The 18087-nt window shown below is 35.7% G+C and overlaps 1 protein-coding gene across 2 annotated transcripts in view; it reads left to right on the forward strand.

Annotated features, from left to right (window-relative positions):
* The window catches only part of RGS7 (regulator of G protein signaling 7), a 514737-nt gene that overhangs the window by 147949 nt on the left and 348701 nt on the right, over positions 1–18087 (forward strand). The window lies entirely within an intron of this gene.

Genomic DNA, 18087 nt, shown 5'->3' on the forward strand with positions numbered 1-18087 from the left:
GGGAATCAAGAGAAATACAGCAGCCGTCTGCTGTTGTTTTCATCTGCAGCTTACTTTCTCCTGGAAACAACACCCTATTTTCTTTAGGGCGACTAGCCTTCTACCGTTCCATTTGGTTCTTGTGGGGTTGCCAATTATCCCCACTCCAGTCCTCGCCCCAACTCTAGGAGTAGGGTGTAACTTGTACAGTTTTAACACCTCTCCCCCTGGGGTTTCATATTCTGATGCAAGAAGAGACAAGTTCTCTCATTTTGGGAGCCTCACTGGCTGAGATGATGTAAGCGTGGAGTCTCGGTAGCCATGCCCAGCCCTCAGCTCCCTCACCTGAAGGAAGCACATCTACAAGAAAAGAGAACTAGGCGAAGGCATTGAAAAACAAAAAGGAGAGAGAGAGACTATTTAAGTCATAGGTGTAGGATTATTCACATTTTTATGTTTTCTTGTGTCAGGTTGGATAGCTTGTATTTTTCTAGGAATTTGCCCACTTTATCTAAATTCTCAAATATGTTGGCACACAGCTGTTCAAAACAGCCTCTTCTTATCTTTCTAATGTCTGTAGGATTTGTAATACCATCTTTCATTGTTGATTATATCGATTTTTGCCTTTTATTTTTATGATCAATATTGCTAAGTATCAGTTATATTAGTCTTTTCAAAGAACCTCCTTTTTTTGTTATCTTTATTGTGTGTTCGTTTCAGTTATATTGATTTATACTCTTATTGTGTATTGTTTCCTTTTAATACTTTCTTGCATTAAATTTGTTCTTTTTTAATTACTTGGTATTGATATTTAGTCATTGATATTCAGCCTTTATTCCATCTAATATATTTCTTAAAGGATATAAATTTCTTTATCAGCATGGTTTTGTAAGAAACCTCTGACGTATTGAGATATAGTATTTTCATTATTATTTCATTCAAACTATTTCCTAATTTCCTTGTGATTTCTTGTTTGGCTTATGAGTTATTAAAAAGTACAATCTGTTTTCCAAATCCAAATCTAGTTATTTTTCTTACCCATTTCTAGCTCAATTCTACTAGGGTCAGAAAATATACTCCATACTTTCAAATGTTTGAAATGATATATGGCCCATTATATGTTTAATTTTAGTAAATTATGTACTTGGAAAGAATATTATTATATAGTTTTTGACTGCAATGTTATATAAATGTCAACTAGATCAAATTTGTGATCATATAATTTGTTATCTTTTATCTCTTTACTAATTGTTTTTGTCTGCCTGGTCGATCAGTTACTGAGACATAGATATTGAAATTTCCCACTATAATTGTGAATTTGTATATATCTCCTTTTACTTTTGACAATTTTTTAATATATTCTGAGGCTATCTATTAACTTTGTACACATCTTAAAATATTTTATCTTCCTTGTGGATTGACTCTTTTATTATTGTGAAAAGCCATCTTTTTCTCTAGTGGCGCTTCTTGCTTATAGTCTACTTTGAGATTAATATACTTACTTAGATGAGTGTGTATATACATATATAGATATATATTTATTTATTTATTTCCTATTACTTTCAATCTTTGTATAGTCTTATATCTAAGGTGGGTCTTTTGTAAGCAGCATATGATTTTTTTCAATCCAGCCTGAAAGTTTTTGTTACTTAACTGAGTATTTAGTCCATTTACATTTGATGTTATTATTGATATATTTAGTTTAAAATCATTTGTTTTCAAGTTAGCCCACCCAGTGCTATATTTTTCCTCTCTTCTCTTATATTCCTTAAGATGGATTCAGTATTATTTATTTTTCCATTTCTCCCCTATATTAGCTGTTAGACACACATTCTTTTACCACTGAATTATTAGTTACCCTAATTTATAAAATACTTCCTTGAATTATTCAAGTCTAATATAAATTACTGTTTTTACCAGTATCAACTCAAAGCAAGAGCTATGGTACACTTAGCTTTGCCCACATGCAAATTTATGTTCCCGTGTATTATAATTTTCTACATATTTAACATTCCACAAGATGTTATTGGCCTAATAACACAAGTATAATTGTTAACACAAGTATTATTGTTTTATATAGTCAGTATTCAGTTAGATTTATCTGCATATTTATCTTATTCATTACTTATCATTCTTTTCTGCATATCCAAGCTGTCGTCTGATATAATTTTTCTTCTTGAAGAACACCCTTTAGTATTTTCTCCAGTGCTCATCTGTTGATGGTGCACTCAGTTTTTTATTTGTGTGAAAATGTCTTTATTTTGTCACCTTTTCGAAATATTTTTCCAGTGGACACCTTATTACAGGTTAGCAGCTTTTTCCCCACCTAGACCCCAGTCTTTCAAAGATATCTTTCTATTGTCTTCTGACTTCCATCGTTTCAGTTGAGAAGTGTGCTCTCAGCTGTCAGTCTTATTGTGCCACCTGACCCCCCCAAACTGTTGCAGTTAATATACTTTTTTTCATCTATTTTCTTTTAACTTTGTTCTTCAGCAGTTTTACTATAATATACCTAGCTGTGTGGTTTTCCTTGTATTGATTCTTCTTAAAGTTGACAGCATTTCTTGAATTAGTGGCTTATAGTATTTGATTGATTTTGGAAAATTCTTAGTTATTATCTTTTCAAATATTGCTTGTGCCCCATTTTCCTTTCCATTCTCCTATTGGGATTTCAGTTGCATGTATGTCAATCTTTTCATTGTGCATGTCTCATAAATTTTGCATGCTCTTTTATTTGTTTTCTATCATTTTTTTCCTCCTTCTTTTGGTCTGAATAGTTACTTTTGACTCATCTTCCAATTCATTGATTTTTTTCCTTCAGTTATGTATGTCCTACTGTTATTCCATCCAAAAACTTCTTAATTTCAGTTCTAGGATTTACGTTGTCTTTGTTTTCATAGTTTTTAGCTCTTCATTGAATTTTATCACATTATTTACTCCTTTAAATATTTTATTCACATTTTGAATTTCCTATCAGATAAATACAATAACTGGATTTCTCATGGGTCTTTTTGTATTGTCTGTTTTTTCCCCTCTTGTTATTCGGTCAAATCCTTTTAATAGGCTGGTTATTTTTTACTGAGCATCATGTATTGTAGATGAAAACCTGTAAGACATGTTGAGGCTTAAATGAATGTTCCTTCTCCAGGTAGGAGTTGGATTTGCTTCTGGCAAGCCGCTTGGTGAGAAGCCAATCACCTAATCCTTTAAGGCATCGTGCTGACCTAGAGCTTTTCTTAAGTTCTTATGGGGGCTGATCTGTTTTCTGTTTACACTTACTCCCAGACTCAAATTTTCGTTGCCCTTCCCTGTGAACCTTTTAAGTGCTCCACTCAACCTCTCAGCCCGTCAGCAGCTGTTTTGCAGCTAGACCTCTCCTGGCTTCCCTTCTCTCACATTCTTGGTCTTGCAACTCCTCTTTGTCTTCATGAGTCTCTGATGCCTTCAAACATCTGGGCTTTATAAATTTTGTTCAGCTTTTATAGTTTTATTCAGCAGGAAATTAGTGAGAAACAAAGTGATCTCCATGGCCGGGAGAAGTCTGCTTCACTTTTTTTGTGTGTGTGTGTGAGGAGATCAGTCCTGAGCTAACATCCGCCAATCCCCCTCTTTTTTTGCTGAGGAAGACGGCCCTGGGCTAACATCTGTGCCCATCTTCCTCCACTTTATATGGGACGCCGCCACAGCATGGCTTGCCAAGCAGTGCGTCGGTGCGCGCCCGGGATCCGAACCAGCGAACCCCGGGCCGCCGCAGTGGAGCGCGCGCACTTACCCGCTTGCACCACCAGGCCAGCCCCTATATTTAAAGAACAAAAACCTTGTCTTTGAAGTTTTGTTAGAGTACCCATTTTCTGAAAGCCAATTTCTTCATTATGATGAAATGATTGACACTACTAGCTAGAGGGACACGATGGCTGGAAATCCCATTAGCTGATTTGCAGGATCTAGGATGTCAGGAGTTATCATTGTAGGAGACCTGACTAAATATGGCAGGAGGCAAGTCCTTGTGCCAACACGGGAGGAAGTTAGAGAGAGTCTGAGACTCAGATCTGCAGGCTACCCAGGACCATCCTCTGGTGCAGCAAGGGATGAATGAGGTTCTGAGGGAAGCTTGGGAGGCTAGCATTCTTGGTTTAGCCATCTGATTATAAGCTTAAAGAGGATGAATTATTTCTCAATTGATATACTTCCAGCCTCAGTCGTAATTGGCTTAAAAACTGACTTAAGTCTGATCTTGTAGGTGGTAGATTTGGCTATAAGGAACAAGGAAGCCATAGAAAAAGAAAAACTTATGGATCCTGATACAAACATTTGTGTCATGTTTAAATCCTATCCTAGCAATATGGCCCATTCTATGTCATTTATTAGAAACTGCCTATCATTATAGTTTTTTGTTTGCAAGTTTTATTGTATTCTGAGAGAGACTATGCTTTCATACCATAATTATGTCCATTGTGTTTATCATGAGAGTACCTAAAAAGTAAGTGCTTAAAATATTTGTCAAGTCAATATATATGTGTGTGATGTTTTTTGATATCTCTAGTGGCTAGATTCATGTTGAATTCAGCCCTGGAAAATGTCTGAACTCTTGATACTTTGGGGTCCTGCACTTGTCTTGAGAGTGAGGCAGGGGTGAAGTGAGGAGTGGGGTACAGAAACTCTTCCTCATTTTCTCTTCTTTTCTATTTTTATCCTTTCCTCACCTGAGCTCTCTTCTGAAGGGCCATAGCAGATTGGTCCACCAAGGGGGAAAGAGTTAGTTTCATAGGTAAAGGATATTTTCATCAGTCTATTTAAAGCACCATATGTTTTTCTCTATCAATTTATTTAAAACCAAGCCCTGGAGGACTTCTGTTTCCGGGGGGTGGAGTAGGTGTGCTTTTCCCTATTCTTCCTACTAAGTACAACTAAAACATCTGAACATTACATATAAAACGTACATAAGAAGACTGTGAAAGATGAGGAAGAGAAACAGACTGGCTGGGGTCTTTGGGACCTGAAACACAGAATGGCGGTGAGTCCTTAGGGCTGAAGAGCTGGCATCCTGGAAATGCCCACAGACACAGACAACAACACAAAACAAAAAACCCCCAAAACCAAAACAAACAAACAAAACATAAGAAAAGCCTGCTTTCTCTAGACAAAGGACCAGGAAAGGGCAGTCTCACAAGACAGAAAGCTTGTAGACAATAAGCTCTCTCTTCCAGCCAAACACCACAGAAAACTGTGGCCCCACTTCTACCCGTGTCAGCAAAGGCTGAGTGGGGAACCTAGACTTTCACGTTCATGAGGCTGTAATGAGGTGACCAAACATCCTCACCGGGGTGGTGACAGAGAAGGCAAGTTGGGAGCCTGAATTTATATCCCTGTTCTGACTGGTAATGAAGCACCCCTCCCCCCCCACATGAACAACTCTACACACATAAATTCAGCAACTTAGATGAAATGGTCCAATTCCTCACAAAAACTACCACAACTAACCCAATATGAAATAGGTAATTTGAATAGCACTGTAACTATTAAAGAACTTAAATTTATAATTAAAAACTCCCAATAAAGAAATCTCTGGGCACAGATGATTTCACTGGAGAATTCCACCCAACATTTAAGAAGAATTAACACCAATTCTATACAGTCTCTTCCAGAAAACAGAATAGGAAACATTTCCCAATCATTTTATAAAGCTAATATTACCTTGATACCAAAACCAGACAAAGACAATACAAGAAAAAAAAAAAAGAAACAACAACAACAAACTACAGACCAATATACTGCATGAATATAGATGAAAATATGCTTAATAAAAAATATTAGCAAATAGAATTCAGCAATACATGTAAAAAATTGTACACCATGACCAAGTGGAATTTATTCCAAGAATGCGAGGTTGAAATGAAATGACTGAATGAAAATCAGTCAATATATTCCATCGTATTAACAGGCTAAAGAAGAGAAAAATCACATGATCATACCAATTGACTCAGAAAAAGATATTTAAAAAATTTAATACGCATTCATGATAAAAATTCTCATAAAAATAGCAATAGAGGGGAATTTCCTCAACCTAATAAAAAACATCTACCAAAAAAACTAAACCAACCAAACAAAATCCTGCAGTTAAAGTTATACTTAATGGTTAAAGACTGAATGTTTTTTCCTTACAATTAGAAAAAAGGTGAGGATGACTGCTCTAATCACCTTCATTAACATAGTGCTGGAAGTTCTTACAAATGCAATAAGTCAACAAAAGGAAATAAAAGGTATACATACCAAGAAGGAAGAAATAAAAGTGCCACTGTATTCAGATAGAATGACTATCTACATAGAAAATCCTGATGAATCTACAAAAATATTCCTAGAACAATTAGTGAGTTCAACAAGGTCACAAGTTATAAGATAAACATACAAAACCCTATTGTATTTCTGTATCGTAGTAATGAACACAAAATTAAAAAGATAATACCATTTACAATCATTCAAAATAAAAAAAAGGAAATACTTAGGTGTAAATATAAAAAAATGTACAAGACTTATATGCTAAAAGCTACACAATGCTGATCCAAGAAATCAAAGAAAATCTAAAAAATGGAGAGAAATAACTTTTTTTTTTCTTTTTTTTACTTAAAACAACAGAAATTTATTCTCTCACAGTTCTGGAGGCTAGAATCTGAAATCAAGGTGTCAATAGGATTGATTCCTTTTTGGAGGTTCTGAGGGAGAATCTGTTCCTTGCCCTCTTCCTAACTTCTGGTCCTTACCAGTAGCCCTTGGCATTCGTTGGCTTGTAGACTCATCACTTCAATCTATGCCTCTGCTGTCATATGGAATTCTCCTTGTGTGTCTCTGTTTTCACATGGTGTTCCCTTATCTGTGTGTCTGTATCCAAATTTTTTCTATTTTATGAAGACACCCTACTAGGCATTGTATTAGGACCCACCCTCCCTAATCCAGTGTGACCTCATCTTCACTTGATTACATCTGCAAAGACCCTGTTTCCAAGAAAGTCACATTCACGAGTTCCAAGGTGAGGACTTCAACACATCTTTTTGAGGGACACAATTCAGCCCATGACACTATGCCTTATTTTTAATTATATGTTCATGGATTGAAGACTCAACATAATAAAGATGTCAATTCCCTCCCAACTGACATGCAGATTTAACACAATTCCTAGCAAAATTCCAAAAAGATTTTTGTACATATAGAGAAGATTATTCTAAAATTCATATGGGATTCAAAGGAACTAGAATAGCTAAAACAATTTGAAAAAGAAAAATAAAGTGGGAAGACTCAGTCTACCGGATTTTAATACTTAATATATTTCTACAGTATCAAGACTGTGTGGAATTAACAGTGTGACACATACACAGGTCAGTGGAACAGAATGGAGAATTGAAAATATACCCACACATATATGACCAATTGATTTTTGACAAAGCTTCAAAAGCAAGTCAATGGAGAAAAGATAGTCTTTTCAGTAAGTGGTACTGGAGCAATTGATTTCCATAAGCCAAAAAAATGAACCTCAACCAAAGTCTCACAGCTTATACAAAATGCGAATATATTAACTCAAAATGGATCATGAACTTAAATATAAAATTAAAACTATAAAATTTTGTTGAAAGAGGAGAAAGTTTTCAGTATCTTGGCCAAAACAAAGAGCTATAAGACTTGCTACCAAAAGCATGACTTATACAATAAAAAAATTGATAAATTGGCCTTCATCAAAATTAAAAACTTTGTTCTATGAAAGACCCTGTGAAGAGGAGGAAAAGACAAGCTACACACTGGGAGAAGATAATTGCAAATCACATATCTGGCAAAAACATAGTATCTAGAATATATATAAGGAACTTTCAAAATTCAACAGTAAAAAAAAGCAAACAATACAATTAGAATATAGCAAAGATATGAAGAGACATTTACCAAAGATATACAGAGGGCAAATAAGCACATGAAAATATATCCAACATTATCATCCAGTAGGGAAATACAAATTAAAACCACAATGTTATGTCACTACATACGTATTAGAATGGTAAAATAAAAAATAGTGACAACACCAGATGCTGGTGAGAGTGTGGAAGAACTGAAACACTCGTGTATTGCTTGTGGTAATGTAAAATGGTTTAGCCATGTTGGAAAGAAGTTGGCAGTTTCTTAAAAACTAAACATGCAACTACCATATCACCCAATACTGGTGCTCCTGAGCATTTTATCCCAGAGAAATGATAACTTATGTTCACACAAAAACCTATGCATGAATATTATAGAAGCTTTATTCGTAACAGCCCCCAATGGGAAACAATTCAGATGTCCTTCAGTGGATGGTTGGTTAAGCGAACTGTGGTACATCCACACCATGGAATACTATTCAGCAATAAAATGCAACAAATGATTGATACATACAACAACCTGTATGACTCTTCAGAGAGTTATGCCAAGTGAAAAAAGCCAATTCCAAAAGGTTATATACTGTTTGATTGCATTTACATTATATTCTTGAAATGACAAAATTATAGAGATGAAGAACAGCTCAGCGGTTTCTGGGAGTTAAGGAGGGGATGTGGTGCGAGGGGAAGTGAGTGTGGCTGTAAAAAGACAACATGAAGGATCCTTATGGTGTTGGAAATCCTCTTTCTCTTGACTGCATCAATGTCAATATCCTGATTATGAGATTATACTGTAGTTTTGCAAGATGTTACCCTTGGGAGAAACTGAGTAAAGAGCACATAGGATCTTTCTGTATCATTTATTACAGCTGCATATGAATCTACAATTATCACGAAATAAGATTCCTAATTAAACTGTAACAATTAAGTAATTGTAGGAGGAAAGAATTAAACCCATGAATACCTTAACTGAGACAACCACTTGGTGACCAGTTCCCTTGATCTCATATGATTTCTGCTTCATTATCACAGACCATTTCTTGTTCTTCATGCCTGTTATCTTAGCCTCCTCAGCTAGACTGAGGACCACTTGAGCATGGAGAGCACATCTTTTATACGCCTTTTTTCCATATCCTCCACAATTCCTAGCATTATACTGAGCGTATGGAAGTGGGCCTCACGTAATGTTTTTGGTGGTTGGATAAATAACTGAAACAGAGGGCATAATCACAAAACCCTGTTACTTCATTGAATTGGAAATGTAAAACAAAGAATAAGAAGGTATTTGTTTTGTTTCTTCATCCTGGAGAAGAAGTTAAGAGATAGACAAGGATTAGAATTTGTCTCACAGGTACATTTTGTATTTTTTTGATTGATAGTTTGAATTTCTGCTGAATTTCTAAACATTTTAAGTACTTTTTAATTTTCTCATATACATTATAACATTTCTTTGAGGTAGTAGTAGGAAGGGATTTTATTACTTTTCTTTCTAAATATGTAAATAAATTTATGGAGGGGTTAATTTCCTACCCAAGGTCACACAATAATGTTGTCAGAGAACATAGAAGTGGTTCAATATCAGTCCTAGGGCTTCTCTTGTTTTTCAAGACTGCCACCAAGGTGATTCTTATTGTTTCTGTCACTGCTTTATAATCTTAAATATAGTTTCTTTGAAAAAAATGATCATAGTTTAATAAACTTGTGATCATTAGATTCCTTAAATGAAATTTCCATGAATTAAAACCTGAAAATCATATTTTTTATTACCTTGTTGTAATACTTTGCTATAAAGAAAAATATCATTATACTTGAGGTTCCCTTTTAATTTGTGTCCATATTTCATGTTTATTAAAATTAAATACTTTTTTCTGGAAACCTATTCAACTATTACAAAGTAGATTGGTTATATAAATAATTGACATATTCACTTGTGAATACCTTCCTGCGTAATTGTTTAAGGCCTGACTGTGTTTTTTTGATCTTGAAATCAAAGGACTATAAATGAAAGTCTAATAAAAATCTGACTCTACTTTTATTTTCAGATAGTGTTATAATACAGTCAATGCAGTAGATCTTTGTTAGTTCATATCCTGGGGTCTAACACCAAATTCAGTAATGGAATGAAACTAAACAGTCCCTTTGCCAGATGCAGGGAATCAAATACTTAAAGGTAAAGGTAGCCGTTAGAGAGTAACTCTTAACTTTCCCTTTTTCAGAAATGAGGCAAGATAGATAAATGGCAGTTGATGTTAATTTCTTTATAAAGGCATTCTCCATCCCTGAAATGGGGTAACCACTACAAAAGATTTGATCTTTGGCTTTCTACCTTTATTGAGCTGTACCACATCTAGAACTGAGGCTGAAAAGAGCCTTCAATTATTCAAAACAGTTGAAATGCTTTATTTAAAGACTCCTCTTGCCTGAAATGATAATTTTTTTTCAGTATTTAGTGATTTTTCCTCCTGAAAGTGACACTTGAGAAAAAGTATTGTCTCTAAGTTTAAGTTCAAATCTTAGCTCCATCATTTACTAGCAATATAGCTTTGGACAACTCATTTATCACTCCAAACTTAGCTATTTTCTACCTCACAGGATTGTCAGGAGGATGAAATGAGATGACAGTACTGTGCCTGATTTCCAGTAGGATCTCAGTAGCTGTGGAACCTAGATCGAGATCTTATGTAATACTACAAACTCCCCTATTTATTCTTTATTTATTTTTTCCTTCTTCACTCCTTCATAACATCTACCCTTCCTTGTTTTCTTCATTAAAAAAATAATAATAATCACAGAGATTTATACTGAGTACTTTCCTCTGAATTATAACATTCCTATATTTGAAAGACAACTTTGTCACCATTTTCTCATCTCTAAACTAGGTAATCTGTTCTCCTTCGGCATTCTGGAGAAGTCTGTGGGATTTGGTATTAAAGGAGCTTAAGTTTCTGTGAGGATAATATGAGTGAATCATGACACTTGGCAAACTGAGTTGACACAAAACATCAAAAGATCCATCATCTGTCTACATTTCTGTTTCATTCAGCATGGAGCTCATTGTCACAGTCATATGCTAACGTTAGATAGGAGGCATGATCAGGAAACAGAATTTGAGGGAAAAGAAGTTTAAGAAGAGCCAGACCCATTAGGTAAAAATGCTAGGGAAAACCGTCTTAGATGATGAATCTTGTGGTTTTTGTATCGGTTGATAAATTGGACTTAATCAAAATTAAATCTTTTCCATTTCAAAAGAAATCATTGAGAAAATTAAAAGATAAGCTGCAGACTGGGAAAAAATGCATGCAAAACATTTATATCTGATAAAGGACTTATGTCTAGAATATATTAAAAAACTCATACAACTTAATAAATAAAAGGAAAAACAACCCAACAAAATGGGCAAAAGTTTTGAATAGAAATTTCCACAAAGAAGATATACGAGTAGCAAATAAGCCCCTGAAAAGATGTTTGACATTACTAGTCATTAGGGAGATGCTATTAAAGGTACAGTGAGATACCATGATATACACACTAGAATGGCTATAATCAAAAACAACGACAATAGCAAATGCTGATGAGAATGTGGAGAAACTGTAACCTTTGTTCTGTGCTGGTGGGAATGTAAAATATATGGACACTTTGGAAAACAGGTTGGCAGCTTCTTCAAAGGTTTATCATAACTAACCACATGGTTCAGCAATTCTACTCAGAGAGCTACCAAAGAGAAAAGAAATGAAGAAAATATATCCACACCAAAATTATACATGGATATTCATAGGAGCATTATTCATAAGAACCAAAATTTGGAAACAATTCGAATATTCATCACCTGCTGAATGGATTAACAAAATGTAGTGTGTTGATGCAATAAAATACTATGTGAAAAAAAGAGAGAGAAAGAAAGAAAGAAAAAGGATTCAATCTACTGAAACATATTACAATGTGGGTGAACTTCAGAAAAATTATGCAAAATGAAGGCAGGCAGACATAGCAGATCATATATTGTATGATTTCATCTGTATGAAACATCTAGAAAAGGCAAATTTATAGACACAAGAAGCATGCCAGAAGTTGCCTTGGACTGGGTGGGGCTGGAGAGTGGTGATTGCTTACAAACAAGTACAAGAGAGTCTTTGGGGATGATGGGAACGCCCTAAAACTGGATTGTGGTGATGGTTGCAAACTCTACATATTTTCCTAAAATAATTGAATTATACAGTATGCTTACATGGGGTGAATTTTAAATTACACCTCAATAAAACAAAACTTTTTTTAAATGTGCTGTCAAGTTTTTTTTTATTTAACAATTTTTAATGGAATCTGTCTGAAACACATACAGTTATTCTTCGTTGATTATCTTTCCTTTTCCTTACATAGTAATTGCGTAAAATCTACATTTAACTTACGACTGACTTTGGAACCTGGCCCTGCTAAGATGCAAATCCACCATTTTATTTAATCTCAAAGCAACAGACAAATCACAAAACATGTATAAAGGTCATAGAGATTGTTTTATTCATTTTTTTTTTTTTACAAAAAGTGAAATTCACTTTTTTGCATTACAGTTTTATGCATTTTGTCAAACATATATCGTTATGTAACCATCACCACTATCAAGACATAGAACTGTTCCATCACCCCCAAAATTCTCTCTGCTATTTGTCATCGTCAGTACTTGTCCCTGCTTCCAGTGCCTTGAAACATTTTATCTGTTTTCTGTCCCGATATTTTTGCCTTTTCCAGAATGTCTTATATATGGAATCCTGTAGTATGAAGCCTTTTGAATCTGGCTTCTTACACTTAGTTTAACACATCTGAAACTCATCCATGGTGTTGCATGATCAGTATGCTATCCATTTTTATCGCTGAGTCATATTCTATTTTGTGGATGTACCACTATTTGTTTATCTACTCACCAGACGAAGGGTATTTGGGTTATTTCCAGACTTTTGAAGTTGTGAATAAATCCTCTATAAACTTTCATGAACAGGTTTTGGGGTGAGCATAAATTTTTTTTTGAGTAGGTAAGAGTTGTTTACTATCTAGTTCATAAAATTTGCTTATTATCCTTTCAGTATTTGTAGGCTCTGTAGTGATGTTCCCTTTTTTATCCCTGATGTTGGTAATTTGCGTCTTCTCTCTTTTTCCCTTGATCAACTGGCTACAGCTTTATCAATTTCTTTTTGAAGAACCGGCCTTTGATTTTCCATATTGGTTTTCTGCTTTCAATTTCATTGATTTCTTCTCTTAATTGTCATTTCCTTCCTTCTGTTGGTTTTGGGTTTAATTTACTCTTCTTTCCCTAATTTTTTGAGATGTAAACTTAGATGTTCTTTTTTGTGTGTATATAAGGAAGATTGTCGCTGAGCTAACATCTGTGCCAATCTTCCTCTGTTTTGTATGTGGGACACCACCACAGCATGGCTTGATGAGTGGTGTGTAGGTCCACACCCAGGATCTGAACCCGTGAACCCTGGGCTGCTGAAACAAAGCATGCGAACTTAACCACTACGCCACCAGGCCGGCCCCTTAAGTTTTCTTTTTTAATTTAGGTGTTTAATGCTATGAATTTTCCTCTAAGCAGTGTCTTGGATGCATCCCACAATGTTTGATATGTTGTGTTTTCATTTTAATTTAATTCAAAATATTTTCTAATTTACTTTGTGACTTTTTTTTTTTTTGGTTCATGGTTATCTGGAAGCGTGTTTTTAAATTTCAAAACATTTGGGAATTTTCCAGCTATCTTTCTGTCATTGAGATCTCATTTAATTCTGTCATGGCCAGAGATTTGTATTATTTTAATTTTTATTATTTCTTAAGCTTTGTTTTATGACTCAGAATATGGTCCAGCTTGGTGAATGTCCCAAATGCACTTTAAAAAAATGTGTATTCTGCTGTTATTGGGTATAATGTTCTATAATATTAGTTAGGTCATGTTGATTGGTACTGTTGGTACTGTTGCTTGATATCTTTACTTATTTTCTATTTGTTCTATAGAGTACAAAGAGATAAGTGTTGAAATCTCTAACTATAATTGTGGGTTTTTCTATTACTCCTTTCAGTTCTATCAGTTTTTACTTAACGAATTCTGAAGCTCTGTTTTTAACTGATCATACAAATTTCCTATTAAAATAGAATAGACTAAATCCTACAGACAGATAGAAACAATAGAATTCTCTACTTATTATTCAAGAAGTTACTTTAAAAGCAAAATTATCATCATGCGTAGACCATGTAGGTATAGTTTCTTTTTTCCTGTCCTTTAGCTAACTTGGTGGTTCTCAGGCTTAAAAGTTTTTAGACTCACATCCATGTATACTTCATGGATGATTTCAAGAATATACAAGGATAAATTTAACTCTATCTGATTTTTTTCTTATTTACTTACTTTAGAGCCCAACCTCCTACAAAAATGTACCTCCACAATATTTTCTTTCTCTTTTATTCTATGTGGGAATATCCAAATCAGAGGTTACTGTCTCAGCCTAACTTCTGTGAACTGCCTTTTTCTTAGTAGATTTATCTGAGTTTCCATATCTCTTCAATCACGTCTCTCTCTATCATGGCATCTGAAATTCGATTATATTTGATATATTTATGAGCTGCCCTCCAAGAATAACTTAACCATCTGTTTCCCCATTGCTCATCATAGCAACCTGACATATGGTTAGGTCCTGAGGGGTTGTTTTAAAATAAATATATGAATAAATGAGTATAATTTTTTTGCTATCTTCAACAAAGTGGCTAGGTAATTTATGTTGTTCTTGGCTCTTGACCTCACTTAATAATTGTGGAGTCATGATCCCTAGCAGAATACTTCACTCAATATATTTTTTGCTGATTAATTAACCAGAGTTGTTTATGATCTCTGAGTGCACAAATAATCCAGTCAGCTACCAAGTGACATCCATTGTTTCTTCGCTTTGCCTAATATAACCCCCTTTCTCTGTTGATTGATGCAAAGTTGCATGGAGGTGCCTCACCCTTACTTGCAGTACCCACAGGTGAGCTGCTCTCAGTGGGGAGCTCTCCACTCCCATCATCTTGTGCTCTGTCCATCTGCTTCTACCAGGTGACACTATCACCTTTTTTAGCTACTGCTGTCTCTTTCCTGACAATGATGCCACCAAGGTGCTTTGGTCTGAATATGCCTAAGGAATGTCAAGTTCTCTAATGTCCTTTGTGTACGAAGGCTATATAAAAGTAGGAAGAATGCTCCTCTCTCGTTAGTGGTCCACTTTTCCAAATGGTTCCCATGTGGTTCTCCATTGTTTTTCTACATATAACTTCTCCTTCCTACTCCCTTAGTGAATTCAGATATGAATATATAGGAAGACTGGATTGGAGGACACATTTGAACTCATAGAATCGTTCCTCTTCTCCAGGTTTTAAGCTTTGACTTGACCCAGTTGACTCTTTCCTCTTTGAGAGTGATTTTTTTCCCCAGGAGACTTTTCAATACCATATTTAGACAGACTTCTTGTAGGCCTGCCCCACCTATCTACCCGACATACCCAGACTGCTGAAGTCCACGGGTCATCACAGCTGTGATAAATGGAGCATGATTTATTGTACTTTGGGTATCTACAGGGCCTATTTAGTTATGCTGTGTTCATAAAGAAGCTTGTTCATAAGACCTGAAAAGACTAAGGCTCAAGAATGGGATGCAAACTCAGTTGTCAGAACAGAGGCACAATACCAAGATCAAAAGAGCAGCAAGTGTAGCTCTATGCTGACACCCGAGAGTGTGAGCTATCATTTAGAAAGCATTCATATCCATACTAACACTGATGTAGCACCTATTATATGCTGTGAGTTGTGTGTGCTAAATACTTCATATGAATCATTTCATCCAATTCTCTCAACTGACTTGTGAGATGCATATGGTTTCCATTTTTAGGGTTGAAGGAACTGCTCATCAATCACAGCTGTGACAAATGGAATTGATTTAATGTTCTTTGTGTTTCTGTGGGAACCACTGAGTTATTTACAACAGGATGGGCCAGGCCAGGAAGGTCCTAATCCTGCCTGCTGAGATGGAGCAGACAGTAGCTGAGCTGAGCCTCTTGCAGGTACTGATGGCAGGGACCCAGTTCTGGAAAATGAAGTGACTTAGTCAAGGTCCCAAAATCATAGGGCTGAAGGACGGTGAAAATTTCCAACCCTGCTTTTCTTATATCACAATGCCATTGGTTGTGATGCTGTAATAGATGGATCCTTTCTGGTCTCTTACAATATAAAGCATTATTTGTTCCCCCACTGTATAGTTTCAGAACAAAACTCTTTCAGGATTGTTATGCTCTCTTCCTATCATTTTTCTGTATTCTCCTGTGGCATCTTGCCACCATCAGTATGGCTTCTTCTAGCAGTTCTGACCTCTCATTCCAGTCAGCAGCTTTTGATCTGCTCTGGGCTAAGAAACAAGACCATAGTAATAGTTGGCATTTATTGAACATCGACTCTCTGGCAGGCTCTGTGCTAAGTCCTTTACGTGTTTTATCCCATTTAATTCTTACTGCTCTATGGTAGAGGTACTATTCTTTGTTTTAAGCAGATTTTATTTTTAGAGCAGTTTTAGATTCACAGCAAAATTTAGAGGAAGATACAGAGATTTCCCATATACCTCCTGCCCCCACACATGTATAGCCTCCCTCATTATCAACATCCCCCACCAGAGTGAGACATTTGTTACAGTTGATAAACCTACATTGACACATTATTATCACCCAAAGACCATAGTTTACATTAGAGTTCACTCTTGGTGTTGTACATTCTGTGGGTTTGGACAAATGTATAATGACATGTATCCACCATTATAGTGTCATATAGAATAGTTTCACTGCCCTAAAAAATCCTCTGTGCTCTGCCTGTTCATCTCTTTCCCTGCTAGCTCCTGGAAACCACTGATCTTTTTACCTGTATCCATAGTTTTGCCTATTCCAGAATGTCATAGAGGTGGAATCACACAGTATGTAGACTTTTTAGATTGGCTTCTTTCACTTAGTGACATGTATTTAAGTTTCCAGAGGTACCGTTCTTCCCAATTTATAGATGAAAGCATAGAGTCTGAGAAAGCTGAATGGCTTGCCTAGGATCACACAAACAGAAAGTGGCTGGTGTATCTGCCTCCAGAACTGGAGGGAGCTCTCGACTCCCCCTCTCGCTGTGGCCCCTTGGAATGACAACTGTGGAAAGGACACACATCAAGTTGGTAGCAGAGTCAAGAACCTCCAAGCCCTTTGACTCCTGATCTACTTGCCCCTTCTACAAGGCCGTTCTGCTTCTCAAATGAGGTGTTACTGTAATAGAAAAGTAATTATGGGGAGTAGAAACCTTATTCCCTGCTTAGAAACATTGTGCCACATGCCAGCTGTTCCCTAGAGATCTGTTTCTCAGCATTACATTTCCTTGTGGTTGCCATGCAACAAGAAATGGGTGTCAAGGTGGGTTTCTAATATATGATGCTCTGGGACTGGTAATATTTATTTTAAGAGAGAACAAAACACACACACACACTTTATGCTACTGGCTTATCTTTCACTTTCTATGTTTACCAAGAATTCCAGTAAAGATTCTTATCCACCTTGTCTCTGAACCACACCAGTGGATGGATGACTGTTAATTAAATGGGACCTCATAACATTTTATTATTTTCCTATAATTGCAATGTTCAATTGTCATTTAACATTTCGTATTATGAAAGGAATCTACCCAACTAGAGTTTAGGAATCCTGAAGGGCAGGGAATGCATCTTATATTCTTTTGTATTTCCCCTAGTGCCTATCAGCATGTCTCATGTGAGTGTGATCTAATATATATTTTCCAATTAACCTATCACTAAGACTGAATTGTACTAATAACACACCATATTGGCAGAAACTCTTGGCAAATTACTTCTTGGGAGTCAACAGACCGTGATGTCATATATTTTTTTTTTTTTGAAATTGATGGAGAATTGGACTGACATACTTTTTAGATTGACTGCAAATCAGTAGACTTTCTCTAATTACTGTGTTGAAGGAAACTCTAGGTCACATGTCCATCTGAATCTGTGTGGCAATGAGTCAAGTGCTTGTGGAGATTTAATATGCAGTAAACATTGTGAATAATGAAAGGCCTTTGGAGCTAGACTGAGATCTATCTGCCTATGAGACTTCACTAAGTTGTGGCTGCCTTGTTCCAGAATGTCAGATGGGAGTGCTAATCGCCCTTTACTTGC

Source organism: Diceros bicornis, chromosome 38 (genome assembly GCF_020826845.1).
Source record: "Diceros bicornis minor isolate mBicDic1 chromosome 38, mDicBic1.mat.cur, whole genome shotgun sequence".
Lineage (NCBI taxonomy): Eukaryota > Metazoa > Chordata > Mammalia > Perissodactyla > Rhinocerotidae > Diceros > Diceros bicornis.